The sequence below is a fragment of the Castor canadensis genome, chromosome 15 (assembly GCF_047511655.1).
Source record: "Castor canadensis chromosome 15, mCasCan1.hap1v2, whole genome shotgun sequence".
Taxonomy (NCBI): domain Eukaryota; kingdom Metazoa; phylum Chordata; class Mammalia; order Rodentia; family Castoridae; genus Castor; species Castor canadensis.
The window spans coordinates 73,034,094-73,052,988 of record NC_133400.1 but is presented as its reverse complement, the minus strand read 5'-3'; positions in this window follow the sequence as shown (position 1 = coordinate 73,052,988).

Below are 18,895 nucleotides of genomic sequence, written 5' to 3'. Positions count from 1 at the left end.
TAGCGCAAAAGATAACAATGTAATTTGTCTTCTACATGTGGTTATACAATTTTCCCCATACCTTTTGTTAAAGAGGCTGCCTTTTCCCAATGTATGGTTTTTTTTTGTTTTGTTTTTTGTTTTTTGAGAATCAGATGGCCACAACTATGTGAGTTTATTTCTGGGTCTTTTATTCCATGGGTCTACATGTCTGTTTTTGTGCCAGTAGCATGCTGGGTTTTTTCTTACTATAGCTGTGTAGTATAATTTGAAGCCAGTATAATTTGAATATTATTTTTTTTGCTCAGTACTTTGGCCCTTCTGGGACTTTTGTGCTTCCATATGAATTTTAGGATTGTTTTTCTTAGTTCCTTAAAGAATGTCATTGGTGTTTTGGTGATTGCATCGAGTCCGTAGATTGCTCTTAGTAATATGGACATTTACACAATATTAATTCTGCTGTCCATGAACGTGGGGTGTCTTTCTTTTATGACTTCTTTAATTTCTTTCTTCAGTGTTTTACAGTTTTCATTGTAGAAGTCTTTCAACTCTTATTTTATTATGTTATTCCTAGGTATTTTTCTTTCTTTTCGAGGCTGTTGTGAATGGATTTGTTTTACTGATTTCTTTCTCAGTTGATTAGTATACAGAAAAGCTATTGATTTTTGTATCCTGCTACTTTGCAGAAAGTGTTTATCAGATCTAAGAGTTTTCTGGTGGAATATTTAAAGTTTTTTAAGTATAGGATTGTATCATCTGCAAATATGAATAATTCAATTTCTTTCTTTCCTATTTGTATCCCTTTCTCTTGCCTTATTGCTCTAAGAATTCAAGCACTATACTGAGTGAGAGTGGAAAAGTGGCTCATTCCTGATTTTAGAAGAAATGCTTTCGGTTTTTCTCTATTTAGTACAATGTTGGCTATAAGATTGCCATGGATAGCCTTTATTATGTCGAGGTACACTCCTATTCCTACTTTCTTCAGGGTTTTTTTCATGAAGGGATGTTGAATCTCATCAAAGGCTTTTTCTACATCTATAGAGAGGATCCTGTGATTTTTTTCCCTTATTACATTTATGTTCTGAAACATTTATCGATTTGCATATGTTGACCATCTTTGCATCCCTGAAATGAAACCAACTGATCATGATGTATGATGTTTTTAATGTGTTGTTGGGATTGGTTTGAAAGAATTTTATCGAGGACTTTTGTATTAATCTTCATTAAGGAAATTGGTCTATAATTTTCTGTATGTGTTATTGCGTCCTTATGTGGTTTTGGTATTAGGGTGATACTGACTTCATAGAATTGGTCTGGTAACATTCCTTCCTTTTGCATTTTATAGTGTATTTTAAAGGTCTGGTTGAAATGAGAAGTGAATTCATCTGGTTCTGGGTTCTTTTTTCTTGGGAAACCATTACTACTATAATCTCGTTACTCACTAGAGATCTGTTTAAGTTGTTTATATTCTCTTGGTTCAATTTTGGTAGACCGTTTGTGTCTAGGAATGTAGCTATTTCTTCTAGGTTTCCCAATTTATTGGACTATAAGTTTCCAAAATGTCCCTGATGATCCTCTGAATTTCATTGGTTGTACCATCGCCTTTTCATCACTGATTTGATTAATTTGGGCATTTTTCCTCTTCCTTTTGGGTAGTTTTGGAAAGGGCTTGTCAATCTTGTTTATGTTTACAAAGAACCAATTCTTTGCTTCACTGATTTTTTTTATACTGTTCTTTTAGTCTCCATTTCCTCAATTTCTCCCCAATCTTCCTTATTTCTTTCTGTCTACTAATTTGGGCTTTAGCTTCTTGTTTTCCTAAGACCTTAAGGACCTTGAGGCTATTTGAGATCTCTGATTTTTTTTTAAGCAATATTGGGGTTTGAACTCAGGGCTTTGCACTTGCTAAGCAGGTGCTCTATTGCTTGAGTCACATCTCCAGCCAGATCTGATTTTTTTTTTTCATTTTTCTTTTATTATTCATATGTGCATACAAGGCTTGGTTCATTTCTCCCCCCTGCCCCCACCCCCTCCCTTACCACCCACTCCACCCCCTCCCGCTCCCCCCCTCAATACCCAGCAGAAACTATTTTGCCCTTATCTCTAATTTTGTTGTAGAGAGAGTATAAGCAATAATAGGAAGGAACAAGGGGTTTTGCTGGTTGCGATAAGGATAGCTGTACAGGGCATGGACTCACATTGATTTCCTGTGCATGGGTGTTACCTTCTAGGTTAATTCTTTTTGATCTAACCTTTTCTCTAGTTCCTGGTCCCCTTTTCCTATTGGCCTCAGTTGCTTTAAGGTATTTGCTTTAGTTTCTCTGCATTAAGGGCAACGAATGCTAGCTAGTTTTTTAGGTGTCTTACCTATCCTCACCCCTCCCTTGTGTGCTCTCGCTTTTATCATATGCTCATAGTCCAATCCCCTTGTTGTGTTTGCCCTTGCAGATCTGATTTTTTAATGTGGACACTCAGCTAAAAATTCCCTCCTAGAAGTGACTTTGCTCATCCCACATGTGTGAGATGTTATATTTTAATTTTCATTTGATTCTAGAAATTTTTAAATTTCCCCTCTGAATTCTTCAATGACCCACTGATTATTCTAAAGTATATTGTTCAAGTCTCCAAGTGTTTGTATAGTTTCTATGGTTTTTCTTGCTGTTGATGTCTAATTATGATCTGATAAGATACAAGATACCATTTCAGTTGTCTTCTAATTTGTTAAGACTAGCTTTATGGTCTAAAATATTATTTATTTTGGAGAAAGTTCCATGGGCTTCTGGGAACAATGTATATTTAGTAGCTGTTGGCTAGAATATGCTGAAGCTGTCTGTTTAGTCCAGACAGACAGCTGTCTCTATGGTACAGTATAACTCTGAAGTTTCTTTGTTGATTTTTTTTGTCTGATGATCTATTGATAAGAGTGGAATATTGAAGTCACAAACTATTATTGTCCAATTATGTTTGTTTTATGAAATTGGGTACATCAATACTTGGTGCATATAAATTTAAAATAGTTAAATCTTGTTGATGGATTGTTCCTTTTATTAATATTTGTGACCTTATTTATCTCTCCTGATTAATTTTGGCTTGAAGTGTACTTTGTCAGATATGAGTATGGCTACTCCTGATTGATTTGGGTTTCCACTTGCTTGAAATATCATTTTCCACCCTTTCACTTTTAGTGTGTGTCTTCGCCAGAGATATGAGTCTCTTGTACACAATAACTAGATCTTGTTTTTTAATTCAGTCAATCTGCATATTTTTATGCAAAAATTAACACAATTTACATTTAGAGTTATTATTGTGAGGTGTTTGCTGATTCCTGTAGTTCTGCTGGTCTTTTTTTCTTGGTTGATTTGAGTACTGTTTGTTTTTTTCTTTCTCCTCTGTTCTTCTTATGAGTTTGCTGGTTTACAGAGTTGAGTATGTTTGATTCCTTCCTTCTCATTCGTTTATTCCTCTCCTGAAATTTATTCTTTTCTGACCTCTTATGCTTGTGACTGTCTTTCTTCCTCATCTGTGTGTAGGATTCCTTTAAGTATCTTCATCAATACTGGTTTAGTGGTCATGAATTTTAGTTTGTGTTTACCTTAGAAGGTATTTATTTTTCCATCAATTTTAAAGAATAGCTTTGCTGGATATAGTAATCTTGGTTGGCAGTTATTTACTTTCAGAGCTTATCACTCTATGCTTTCTTGGCATGTAGGGTTTCTGCTGAGCTGTCTGATGTAATTCTGATGGATTTGCCTTTGTAAGTAAGTTGGTTGTTTTCTTTTGTATCTTTCAATATCCATTGTTCTGTAGTCCTAGCTATAATGTGACACAGGTTCTTTTCTGGTCTTACCTATTTGGGGTTCTATATGCCTCGTATTTGGATGTCCATATCTTTCTCTACATCTGGGGAATTTTCTGCTATAATTTCCTTAATAGTTTGTATTTCAGTTCCATTTTCTATCCTATGGATTCTTAGATTTGGTCTCTTATCATGGCCATTGCTGTCTGAATGTAATACATTCTCGATTTTCTCTTCAATCTCCGATATTCTTTCTTCTTGGTCTAGTCTATTGTTGAAGCTTTCCCCTGTGATAATTTGTTTTATCATTTCTAATTTCTTTTTCAGAATCCTAATTTCCTTGCTGAATTTCTCACCCAGACTTGAATTTACTTTATTACTTCTTTCAGCAGTTTGAGTCTGTTTTGAGGCCACTGGTCATTTTTTAAACTAGACTTTTTAATTCTTTGGCATTCCAGGATCTTTGAATTCAATTATTGAGGACTTATGAGTTTTTGACGGAGTCCTGCTGCCTTAGTTTTTCATACTTCTTGTGTTTCCATGCTGTGATTTATGTATGGGTATCTCTTTGAATTTTATGGGTTGACTTCTTAGTGAGCAACCTTCTCTTGAGGGCTCAATCTCCAATATTACTTAATGAAGAGAAAATAAACCATCATTACAGCAACAACTGTGTCAAACTGGTGTGGGCTGAGGACCAGGCTGGTCAGTAGTCAGTTGTCTGTACCAGGGCTGTGCTCACTTTAGAACATTTCTTTGTGTACCTGGAGCTGCTGCTGTTCCACTCCATGGAGCTTCATAGCCTGAGGGCTGGGAAGCTTTCTTTATGCTCTAGACTCCCCAGCTTCTGCACCCAGTTACAGTCAATGTCAGAGCCTAGGCATTCCCCCAAGTGCATAGGTTTCACCAAGTGTGTGTATGTGTGTGTGTATGTGTACCATCCCAGAGTGCTGCACTGGGAAATGCTGACAGTCTGCCTGTAGGCCTCAGAGCTTTCAGCAGTAAATCACTGTGCAGGAAGGTGGAAGCTGGAGAAAGAGAGAGATCCCCTGGACCTGGGTTTAGAGCACTCAGTTCTCCCAGGAGGAACTACACTTATGGTGGAACAGCCCTCTGGCTATGGTCTCTGGCTTTAATTTCTGTCTCTTTGGTGATACACATGTGGACAGGGCTTGTTCCTTAACAGAGGGTGGAGCCCTCAACCCTACACCCTTCATAGTCCAAGCAACTTGCTGCCCAGACTTCTCAGAAGACCTGAATCTGACCCTCCCTATGGCCACTGTGTTCCACCCAAACTCTGTGTCCTCTGTGTGTGTGTGTGTGTGTGTGTGTGAAGTGGCTCCCAGTATCCCTGACTTGGGATTGTTACTTGTTTTTCAGGTACCCAGAGTAGCTCAATCTCAGACAATAGACTCATCTCTCAACATGGTGCCTTGTCATAGCTGTCTGAGATATGGGGAGTGACAAAAGGTATTTCTTCCCCAAAGCTAGCCTGTTAGGGAGGAGGACTCACTGTCACATCAAATCCCTGCACCAACTTTAAGACTTTCAAGAACTGTTGGCTTGTCCTGCGGTTAGGACTGCCAGGCTGTCACCAGGGCCTCCTGGCATACTTTGTGGTTGTGGCTTTGGCTTCTCCTCCCCACAACCATTTTGAATCTGCTCATTAAATTCTTTCCTAAACAATGATAATACTTGTTGCTATGGCAGTAGCTATCAGAAATGAAGTTTCCCTATGGGGGATGTATTTTGTACTCCTGTATGAAAACAGAACAATGAAACTTGTTGAAATTGTCCTAAGGCTGGGTGGGGGGGGGTGGGGGAAATAATTAAGATACATTTTAAGTATGTATGTAAATGTCACAATGTCCCCCTGTATATTATATGCCAACAAAAAGAAATGAATTTTCTTAAGTGTCATAGAGGAAATTACTTCCCATGGCTGGAAAGCCCTAAGATATTAAAGGTAGACTGGGTTGGTTCTTAGGGACATTTGAATTTTCTCACTTTGACAAATGAAGTCTTTCTGGTGATGGTCATTAAGGTATGCCTCCTGAATTGTTTGGTAATATTTACAGGAAAGGTGGAATTGGTGAATCCTGCAGTTTTGGCCTTCTGAAAATAACATCCAGTAATGAGAGTAGAAAGTTTCTGAGAGAGGGATTCCAAGATGGCGGCTAGAGGGAGGAAGCAGAAAGCGACCCTCCTATAGTGAAATCTTGGAGAGACGCTGGAGACACACTTTGCAGGCATAATCACTGAGAAAAGGCATAACTTTGACCCCTCCACATCTCCAGCCGGTGCAGAGAATCTCCACATTAAATGGAGAAACGAGGAGGGAACCTGGGGCCGCCAGTGGCCAGCGCCCATACGGCTTGGGAAGATGCGGACCAGGTGAGCTTCACGGTACCGCGGTACCCCCACAGACAAGCCTGGGCCAGAGCAGCATAGCCCCCTGGACAGACTGACCTCCACCCGGGGAAAAAAGAGAAACTAAGTAATAAGCAATAAGAACAGTTAAGACAGGCTGGAAAGAGGGTGGGGCGCCCTGAGCGCTGAAGATTGGGGGAAGGGAATCCTTCCCGGGACTGTAAATAAACAAGCTGGGCGGGCAGGAGAGCCTCTGGCGGGAGTGGGGCGCGCCCAGCAACCAGGAGCGGGGAAGCTTGTGAGAGTGGAGGAGGGAGGAAAACTCCACAGGAGAGGAGGGAAGACCCACTTCCCACGTGAACTGTAAACAAACATGGCGGCCAGCAGGAGCAGCAGCACAGCCCAGTAAGCAGAAGCAGGAAAGCTTCTGAAAGTGGCAGTGGGAGGAAAACTTCAGAGGAGAGGGGGGAAGACCCACCTCCCACATGAACTGTAAATAAACACGCAGGCCTGACAACGCGGGGGCAGTGTCACCTTTACCAGTGCTAGGAAAGGGGAAAGCCTGTAGCAGAGGCTCCCGCACAGGAGAACTCTGAGCAAACAAAGCCTGTGGGACCAGGTGAGTGCTCGCTCACCCCAGAGATCTGCATAAATAACGCCACCAGCTACAGGCTGAGAGCAGCAGGCAGGCAAGCCACAGTTGCAGGTACCACTCTCAGAACTGTCTCCAGAAGCTTTTTTTTCTTTTTCTCCCTACCTTTGATGAGAGAACAACCGAATTACAACTGCAAGCCGAAAAACTTACTGAAACTGTATTGCATTTGAACTGGGGACACTTGGTGGGGCTTTTTGTGTGTGTGTGTGTGTGTGTGTGTGTGTGTGTGTGTGTGAGTGTGTAGTTTTGTTCTACTTTATGCATCCCCTTTGATGAGACAACTACAGAACAACATCTGAGGCACCAACTCCAGGACTGGAGATTGAGACGGACACCCAAATTATTAAGACTGAAACTGCACTGCATATAAACTTGGAAGTTTTTTGGTTTTTTTTTTTTTAATTTTCTATTTTCCATTTTATTTTAATTCATTTTTACATACAGATATTTTTCATTTACTTATTTTTTTATCTTTGATTTTCAATCCTCTCTCTGTCTCTAATGTCTGTTCAGCTTACTGTCGATTAGTACACTAACACTCCCTGTTTATACCTTTGAAACTCTCTTGTCTGATACCTTGTTCTGCTTTCTCCCTCTTGTCTATATATTTGTTTTCCCCTTTTCTTCAACTTCTTGCTTTCCATCTCAGCTCACCCTTCCACTCTAAATATTACCATTGTTATTATTACAAGCTAGAAAATACTTAATTGCACACAGTACAGGGACAGTAACAACACCAAGGACAATGACGGGAAGACAGAAAAAACAGGGAAACCAGTTTCCCCACAGCAAAAAATTAGTACAGGAACCAGAGGGGACTGAAGAGAACAGAAACTCAGATCCAGACTCCAACAAAATGAAGATAAACTATGCCAAAGAACCCAATGAAGCCCACAAGAATAATTTAAAAGAAGACATACTACAAGTACTCAATGAGAATTTTATAGAGATGATACTGGATAGGGTCAACCAAATTGTACAGGAGACACTCAAGAAATTCCAAGACAATAAAAATAGAGAATTTGAAAAAGCGAAAAAAGAAATAAGGGAAACCATAGAAGCACTGTATAAACACCAAGTGAAAGAGAGAACACAATGAATGTTTTAAACAGATAAATGAACTCAGGACAAAAATAGACAACATTAAAGAAGAAAACTGCCAGGATATGGAAAACCTCAGAAAAAAGAACGAAACAGAACTGCAAAACAAAATGGAAGACCAATCCAGCAGAATAGAACAAACAGAAGACAGAATCTCAGAACTTGAAGATGAAATGGTAATTAAAGGAAAAACCGAAGAACTATTAATTAAACAACTCAAGACCTGTGAAAAGAAAATGCAAGAACTCACCAACTCCATCAAAAGACCAAACTTGAGAATCATGGGCATCGAAGGAGAAGAGGTGCAAACGAAGGGAATGCGTAATATATTCAACAAAATAATAACGGGAAATTTCCCAAATCTAGAGAAAGATATTCCCATACAAATGCAAGAGGCCTCCAGGACACCAAACAGACCAGATCAAAATAGAACTACTCCACGACATATCATCATTAAAACAACAAGTTCAGAAACTAAGGAAAGAATATTGAAGGCTGTAAGAGAGAAAAAACAAGTAGCATACAAAGGTAAACCCACCAAAATCACACCAGACTTCTCAACAGAAACATTAAAAGCAAGAAGAGAGTGGGGTGAGATCTTCCGGGCACTGAATGAAAATAACTTCAACCCCAGGATACTCTACCCAGCAAAGCTATCAGTCAAAATAGATGGAGCAATAAAAGTCTTCCATGATAAGCAGAAACTAAAACAATATGTGACCACAAAGCCACCATTACAAAAGATTCTGCAAGGGATCCTGCACACAGAAAGTGACACCCAACTTAACCATGAAAAGGCAGGCAGCACCAAACCACAGGATAAGAAAAAGCAAGACAGTAGAGAGTAACATCAAATTAGGTACACACAATCAAACCTTCAAACAACTAAGACAACTAAATGGCAGGAATCACCACATACCTATCAGTACTAACACTTAATGTTAATGGGCTTAATTCACCCATCAAAAGATACCGTTTGACAAAATGGATTAAAAAAGAAGATCCAACAATTTGTTGCTTACAGGAGACTCATCTCACCGACAGAAATAAGCATATGCTTAGGATGAAAGGCTGGAAGAAGATTTACCAAGCCAATGGCCCCCGAAAACAGGCAGGAGTAGCAATACTTATCTCTGACAAAGTAGACTTCAAACCTACATTGATCAAACGAGATAAAGAAGGACATTCCATACTAATAAAAGGGGAAATAGACCAAAAGGAAATAATAATCATCAATCTGTACGCACCCAATGTCAACGCACCCAATTTCATCAAACATACCCTGAAAGACCTAAAAGCATATATAAACGCCAACACAGTGGTTGTGGGAGACTTTAACACCCCATTATCAATAGATAGGTCATCCAAACAAAAAATCAATAAAGAAATCCAAGATCTAAAATATGCAATAGATCAAATGGACCTAGTAGATGTCTACAGAACATTTCATCCAACCTCTACACAATATACATTCTTCTCAGCAGCCCATGGAACCTTCTCCAAAATAGATCATATCCTAGGACACAAAGCAAGCCTCAGCAAATATAAGAAAATAGAAATAATACCGTGCCTACTATCTGACCACAATGCAGTAAAAGTAGAACTCAACAACAAAAGTAAAGACAAAAAACATGCAAACAGCTGGAAACTCAATAACTCATTACTTAATGAAGAATGGATCATTGATGAAATAAAAGAGGAAATTAAAAAGTTCCTGGAAGTCAATGAAAATGAAAACACAACCTACCGGAACCTATGGGACAGAGCTAAGGCAGTCTTGAGAGGAAAGTTTATAGCCATGAGTGCATATATTAAAAAGATTGAAAGATCCCAAATCAATGACCTAATGATACATCTCAAACTCCTAGAAAAACAAGAACAAGCAAATCCCAAAACAAATAGAAGGAGAGAAATAATAAAAATAAGAGCTGAAATCAACGAAATAGAAACCAAAAAAACCATACAAAGAATTAATGAAACAAAAAGTTGGTTCTTTGAAAAAATAAACAGGATTGATAAACCCCTGGCAAACCTGACTAAAACGAGGAGAGAAAAAACCCAAATTAGTAGAATTAGGAATGCAAAAGGGGAGATAACAACAAACACCATGGAAGTCCAGGATATCATCAGAGACTACTTTGAGAACCTATATTCAAATAAATTTGAAAATCTAAAAGAAATGGACAGATTTCTAGATACATATGATCATCCAAAACTGAACCAAGAGGAAATTAATCACCTGAATAGACCTATAACACAAAATGAAATTGAAGCAGCAATCAAGAGTCTCCCCAAAAAGAAAAGTCCAGGACCTGATGGATTCTCTGCTGAATTCTATCAGACCTTTAAAGAAGAACTGATACCAACCCTCCTTAAACTGTTCCACGAAATAGAAAGGGAAGGAAAACTGCCTAACACATTTTATGAAGCCAGTATTACACTTATCCCAAAACCAGGCAAAGACACCTCCAAAAAGGAGAACTATAGGCCAATCTCCTTAGTGAACATTGATGCAAAAATCCTCAACAAAATAATGGCAAACCGAATTCAGCAACACATCAAAAAGATTATTCACCACGACCAAGTAGGCTTCATCCCAGGGATGCAGGGGTGGTTCAACATACGAAAATCAATAAACGTAATAAACCACATTAACAGAAGCAAAGACAAAAACCACTTGATCATCTCAATAGATGCAGAAAAAGCCTTTGATAAGATCCAACATCATTTCATGATAAAAGCTCTAAGAAAACTAGGAATAGAAGGAAAGTTCCTCAACATTATAAAAGCTATATATGACAAACCTACAGCCAGCATTATACTTAACGGAGAAAAACTAAAACCATTCCCTCTAAAATCAGGAACCAGACAAGGATGCCCACTATCTCCACTCCTATTCAACATAGTACTGAAATTCCTAGCCAGAGCAATTAGGCAAGAAGAAGGAATAAAAGGAATACAAATAGGTAAAGAAACTGTCAAAATATCCCTATTTGCAGATGACATGATCCTATACCTTAAAGACCCAAAAAACTCTACTCAGAAGCTTCTAGACATCATCAATAGCTATAGCAAGGTAGCAGGATATAAAATCAACATAGAAAAATCATTAGCATTTCTATACACTAACAATGAGCAAACAGAAAAAGAATGTATGAAAACAATTCCATTTACAATAGCCTCAAACAAAATCAAATACCTAGGTGTAAACCTAACAAAAGATGTGAAAGACCTCTACAAGGAAAACTATACACTTCTGAAGAAAGAGATTGAGGAAGACTATAGAAAGTGGAGAGATCTCCCATGCTCATGGATTGGTAGAATCAACATAGTAAAAATGTCGATACTCCCCAAAGTAATCTACATGTTTAATGCAATTCCCATCAAAATTCCAATGACATTCCTTAAAGAGATTGAAAAATCTACTGTTAAATTTATATGGAAACACAAGAGGCCACGAATAGCCAAGGCAATACTCAGTCAAAAGAACAATGCAGGAAGTATCACAATACCTGACTTCAAACTATATTACAAAGCAATAACAATAAAAACAGCATGGTACTGGCACAAAAACAGACATGAAGACCAGTGGAACAGAATAGAGGATTCAGATATGAAGCCACACAACTATGAGCAACTTATCTTTGACAAAGGAGCTAAAAATATACGATGGAGAAATAGCAGCCTCTTCAACAAAAACTGCTGGGAAAACTGTTTAGCAGTCTGCAAAAAACTGAAACTAGATCCATGTATATCACCCTATACCAAGATTAACTCAAAATGGATCAAGGATCTTAATATCAGACCACAAACTCTTAAGTTGATACAAGAAAGAATAGGAAATACTCTGGAGTTAGTAGGTATAGGTAAGAACTTTCTCAATGAAACCCCAGCAGCACAGCAACTAAGAGATAGCATAGATAAATGGGACCTCATAAAGCTAAAAAGCTTCTGTTCATCAAAAGAAATGGTCTCTAAACTGAAGAGAACACCCACAGAGTGGGAGAAAATATTTGCCAACTATACATCAGATAAAGGACTGATAACCAGAATATACAGGGAACTTAATAAACTAAATTCTCCCAAAACTAATGAACCAATAAAGAAATGGGCACATGAACTAAACAGAACTTTCTCAAAAGAAGAAATTCAAATGGCCAGAAAACACATGAAAAAATGCTCACCATCTCTAGCAATAAAGGAAATGCAAATTAAAACCATGCTAAGATTCCACCTCACCCGTTAGAATAGCCATCATCAGCAACACCACCAACAACAGGTGTTGGCGAGGATGCGGGGAAAAAGGAACCCTCTTACACTGTTGGTGGGAATGTAGACTAGTACAACCACTCTGGAAAAAAATTTGGAGGCTACTTAAAAAGCTGGACATCGATCTACCATTTGATCCAGCAATACCACTCCTGGGGATATACCCAAAAGGCTGTTACTCCAGAGGCACCTGCACATCCATGTTTATTGCGGCACTATTCACAATAGCCAAGTTATGGAAACAGCCAAGACGCCCCAGCACTGACGAATGGATTAAGAAAATGTGGTATCTATACACAATGGAATTTTATGCAGCCATGAAGAAGAACGAAATGTTATCATTCGCTGGTAAATGGATGGAATTGGAGAACATCATTCTGAGTGAGGTTAGCCTGGCCCAAAAGACCAAAAATCGTATGTTCTCCCTCATATGTGGACATTAGATCAAGGGCAAACACAACAAGGGGATTGGACTATGAGCACATGATAAAAGCGAGAGCACACAAGGGAGGGGTGAGGATAGGTAAGACACCTAAAAAACTAGCTAGCATTTGTTGCCCTTAACGCAGAGAAACTAAAGCAGATACCTTAAAGCAACTGAGGCCAATAGGAAAAGGGGAACAGGTACTAGAGAAAAGGTTAGATCAAAAAGAATTAACCTAGAAGGTAACACCCATGCACAGGAAATCAATGTGAGTCCATGCCCTGTACAGCTATCCTTATCTCAACCAGCAAAATCCCTTGTTCCTTCCTATTATTGCTTATTCTCTCTCTACAACAAAATTAGAAATAAGGGCAAAATAGTTTCTGCTGGGTATTGGGGGGGGGGAGAGGGAGGGGGCGGAGTGGGTGGTAAGGGAGGGGGTGGGGGCAGGGGGGAGAAATGAACCAAGCCTTGTATGCACATATGAATAATAAAAGAAAAATGAAAAAAAAAAAAAGAAAGTTTCTGAGAGCCCACACAGATTTTATTTCCAAAAACCACTTCTATTTTCTTTCAGTTCAATAACCAGAACCTGAATGGTATCATATCAATGTCAACTCAGTACAGCAAATGCCACTGAATGGGGCTGTTTTGCGGGTGGAATATCTGTGCCAGTGCTGCCACTGGGGTCAGCCTTAACACTTTCCAAGTTATCCTCTTGATTGTTCAATAGATAGAATTTGCTAGAATTCTCTGTCTCATATGGAGAAAACAAACCCACCTTATCATGTTTTCCCATTCTTCCACACTAAGCGGTTAGAATGTTTTAAATGAAAAAGATAAGATTTAGTAGACATGACAAAGATCTTCAAATATTTACTGGATCATTAGGCAGAGATCTGGGTTACTTCAATGACTTCTGACTTTACATTTATAAGTTAAAAATTACCCTATAAAACTATAGAAAATCATGATATTATCCAAAATGCGCATCTGTGTTTACACAGGACTGTCAAGAGTGAAGGCATACTAATGTCACCTACCGGGCAAGTGCAAACCTCAAAATCTAGTGCTGACTAGCCCATGTCAGAATTGTCTGAGAAATCCCTGAGGGTTTTTTGTTGTTTGCCTTAAGAATTCCTACGAAGATTTTCACAGCTACCATCTTTATTCTGTTTTCAGAAAGTCAAGTTTTCAAGACATCTTTTTTTGTTGTTTTCTATCTGGAAGAAAACATAATTCATTAATTCTACAGTCAGTAAACTTGATAATCCATGAATATGTCATTTACTTTCTTTGTGTAACTGTTTTATGACAGAAAGTTTGAGCAATAATGTCTCCATTTTCTCCTGCTTTGTACTTCTTCTTCTCTCCTAAGATGGTGTTTGAACTATTAGTTTAGCTTTCACAGCAGGGTTTGGAGGAGACCCATGTAACAGATGCTCTTCCTCTGACATAAATGTTCCTACTTCCTTTCTGAGCAGCCGAGATGTCTGTATTTTAATTATTTCCTATTGTTCTGCTGCATAGAACGACCTGTTCAAGCTGTTGTATAATTTCTTAACCTTGCCATAGTGAAGTGGCAAGTTGATGATACTTCATTTTCTTGCATAAGAATTCAGGCATTCAGGCCCCTGTGTGGTGACTCACACCTGTAATCCCGGTTATTCAGGAGGCAGAGATCGGAAGGATGGTAGTTCAAGGCCAGTCCTGGTGAAAGCCTACTAGAAAGTAAGTATATTGTAAACCTGTGGATGTGGAAGTCTCTCTAAGTGGGCCTAAAGATGATAAAGATGATAAATCTTGAGATTAAAAAAAAAAGAAGCTATGAGAAGTAATACTTAAAGTTGAAAAAACTAGACTGAAAGACAGAATTTGAAATCAGAATTAGTATCCAAATTATGTGAAGATCTCTCAGAAAAAAGGTTAAGATAAAATACTCAGGAAAACCACAGTGCCCAATAAGCACCTGAAAATGCTCAGGCTGCATCATCCCACATCCAGTTATTTACTTAAGAACAAAAGGGAAATTTATAACCATCACAGTGCCTAGCGTCCGGAGGGTGTGAGGAGACAGGAATTCTCTTGCAGTGGTGCATAGAGGATGCTAAATTATTACAGCCTTAAAGATTACTTTGGCAAAAACCTAGTAAAGTTGAAAATGTGCACTTACAACCCAGAGACTTAAAGACACTGTTGTGGGTATGCAGAAGATAAGTAAAAAGATCCACATCAATGACCATGACAATGGATCTACATGTATCAGGAAGGACAGATCTCAACGCCATGTAGAAAAAAGAAAAAAAAGGACAAGCTGTAGCCATAGCCACTATACTTTGATTTACATAAAGTAAAAAATATAACACTAATTACAATGGCTGTGTATGTAATAAAAGTGAACTGTGGACCACACTGATCCATTCATGATAGCAGTTGTAATAATAATATATTATTGGGAGGCAGAGAAGTGACTGTGGCCTGGGAAGGGCAACAAAGTGGTGCATCATTTTGCCATAAATATCTATTTACTTAAAGAATCTGGGGCTGGTGGAGTGGCTCAAATGGTAAAGTGCCTGCCTAGCAAGGTGAGGCCCTGAGTTCAAACCTCAGTGCCATAAAAAAAAAAAAATCGATACAAGTACTACAAAATGTTGACATTTATTAATCATGGGTGATATAACAGGTTGTTATTCTTCTGTGAAGTTTTTGGTACACTGATTTTCCAAAGGAAAGTGATGTTGACATATGTACAGGGTTCTTTCTAGCACTTTGGTCTACAGGAGAATGGTAGAATGGAACCTGGACGTTTCTTTAGGATCCTCTATTCTAAGTCTCTCATGCATACATATTGGAGGAGGGGAATGGTTTGTCTACGGTCTCCTGGCTGGCCAGCGGCTGGTCAGGGCACTCTCCTGGTATAGTCAACATTGGATGGCATTCGAGGAAGACCAGACAAGGCTTGAAGAATGAACATGACCTTGGGAAAAGAATTTTCAGTATCTCTGTAGATTTTCATCTGCCAGCTCTTTCACAAGGCAGGGCAGAAACTGCATCGTACCAAGTACTTTGTAATGCTCCAGCAAACGAACCCTAAACAAATGCTGCTTCTCTTCCTCAGCAAAGGCACAGTATTAAACTGTCTCAAAAATGAGAGTGAAAAATCCTCAAATCATTGTTATGTTTTTTTGATGGGGCTGGGGTTTGAACTCAGGGTGTCACACTTGCAAAACAGGTGTTCTACTGCTTGAGCCACATCTCCAGTCCATCTTGTTCTAACTATTTTTGGAGATGAGGATCTCACAATGGTTGCCTGGCTGGCCTCCAACCATAATCCTTCTGATCTCCGTCTCCCAAGTAACTAAGATTCCTGTGAGCCACAGGGACCTGGCTCCTCAAAGCAGTTTGATTAAAATGTGCCATAATTGGCTGGGTGCAGTAGCTCATGCCCGGCTACTCAGGACTGTGGCTTTAGGACAGCCCACATAAAAAGTTGGTGAGACCCCCCTCTCAACAATAAGCTGGGCATAGTAGTACATCTCTGTAATCCCAGCTATGCAGATGCACAGGTAGCAGGATCATGGTCTGGGGCCATCCTGGGGGCAGGGGGCGGGGGTGGAGGAATGGGACCCTATCTGAAAAAAAAAGGCTGGGGTGGGTAGTGGCTCAAGTGGTAAAGTCTTTACCAAGCAAATGCAAAGCCTTGAATTCAAACTCCAGTACCACACACACACACAAAGTGCCATAGTCCTGTAGTATCTGCAGTTTCCGTACTAGAGATCAATCACAGCCCAAAAGTATTAATGGAAATGCCCAGAAATAAGCAACTCATGTTTTAACTTGGTGTTCTGAGTAGCAGGATGAAATCCCGTGCCAGCCCTCTCCATGCCACCAGGACACGGACCAAGCCTCTGTCCGGTGTGCACCCGCTGTCTGCACTACCTGCCCCTTGGCAGTTGAGCAGGAGAGATGTTCATGTTTTAATTTAGCGTATCATTACAACTGTCCCACTTTATTTTCACCTACATCATTACCTCTTCCTCTGCCTAATCTCACCTTTATCATTAGAATGTATAGGAAAAAGCTTAATAAAGCATCACTTAGATATGATCTGAGAAATGCTTGTTAGGCAATTTTATCATGAGACCATCAAATACAAACCTCCACGGTGAAGGGCAGTCACCGCCACACCTCTGGGCGCAGTAGACGCGGTAAGCACAGCCGGGTGAGGCCTCTGAGTCAGCACGGGCTTTGCAGGGAGCACTGCTTCACAAGCAGACGGAGGCTCTACAACAATGAAACAGTACGGTAAGCACAAGAGCCAGTGGCATCTCCTCACGTGACTGGGCCTGCTGTACTTCTACAGCTGGCAGCACAGGCTGCTTTACACCATCATCACAACAAACACTAGGCAATAGGGCTTTTTCAGCCCCATTATCGTCTTCCGGGACCACCCATATATGTGATTGGCTGTTGACCAAAAGGTCATTAAGTGGTATTTACTATTTACACAGGCTTCGGTGCTACCCATGTTTTCAGGTACCCATTGGGGGTTTTGGAACCTATCTCTCCTGCCAATGAGGGGGCTACTGTAGGAACAAAAATGAAAACACAGTCTCTGTGGGATGAAGCTATTCTACACTCAGTGTTAGCCAGAAAACCTGAAAATGGACCTAGGACAATCATTTCTGAATTATTCATGTAAAATCAAATTACTTGAAAGGAATGAACAATCTCCTGGCTGTCTGGATGCTCTTAGAGAAGCTATTGTAACATTTGTTAGAGAATGTTTTAATTGAAGAGGTACATATTTATTGCTAGAGTAACTACATCATTTTAGAGGCTTCAGTGTGATGAAAGTGCTAATTCTCACATAATCAAGACCTACCTCTTGTCCCACACACTTTTTAGTTTCCGGCCTGCTATTCTTGTAGATTAAAAGAAAAAAACAAAAAAACAGAAACTACAATGATCTGAGGTTACAGCATACTTATTTCTGCCAGGTTGAGTACCTCTTACCTAAAATTCTTGGGACCAGAAGTGTTTCAGATTTAAGATTCTCAGATTCTGAAAAAATTACATAGATTTTACTAGTTAGGTATCCTTAATGTCCCAAATCCAAATTGCCCCAATATATAAAAATATAAATTCAAGTATTTATATACATATATATATAAAATGTACCCCCACCCAGCATAATAAAAATTATATATATATATATGTATATATATACATACATAAAATCTGGCACGTGATTTACAAAAAGTTCTAAAAACAGGCTTACAAGTAACACAAATATTAAAGTTTTCAAAAATAATCTGATTAAACTGGATGCTAATGGCTCACGCTTGTAATCCTAACCACTTGGGAGACAGAGTGGGAGGATCATGGTTTGAGGCCAATTTGGACAAATCACTCACGACACTCCATCTCCAAAATAAGCAGAGCAAAGTGGACTGGAGGCGTTGTACAAGCAAAAGAGTACCTGCTTTGCAAACATGGAAGCCCTGAGTTCAAGTCCTAGTCCCACCAAAACAAAAGTTTAAAAAAAAAAACTGATTCAAAGGAGGCAAGAAGAGAAAAAGGTAATTTTGGCTGGATAAGGAGAAAGCAAATAGTAAGATGTGGATTCAAACCCAAACACATCATAAATTACATTAAATGTAACCTGATCGCATATTCCACCTACGAGACAAGTCCACATGCTGCTATAAGCCCTGAAAAATATGGACATAAAAGAATTAAAAGGAAAAAAAGATTATATTATGTAAAAACAGTATCAGTACCATGAAAATAACTTTAAGATGAAGAGCTATGATAACAGGTGAGGAAAATCCCATAATGACAGAGGATTAAACCACAAAGAACAATTCTCATGTGCACTTATTAACCTAACCTCAAACTATATAAAGAAAAACCTGATAGTCACAAAAGGAGACATGCATATTTATGATTGTAAGCCTCTATCTCCTCTCAGGAACTAGTAATAACCAGGTTAAGAGTACCTAGGGACAGAAGAGATCTGAAAACAAGATTAATAAACTTGACTAATTAATCTAACAAAATGACACAACACAGTCTTTCCAACTAGACGTGGAACATTTCTCAAAAATGACAACACATTGGGTCCAAATAGGTATTTCAATTTTGATTGTCTGAAAACTACTAGCTATGTGTAGTGATCACGCAGAATTATGGTAGTCACGATGTAACCAGAAAGCCTTCAAATGCTTAGAAATTAAGCAATCCACGTCCAGGTACTTCACAAGCTCAAGAGAAAATCAGAAAGGAAATTAGAAAACAT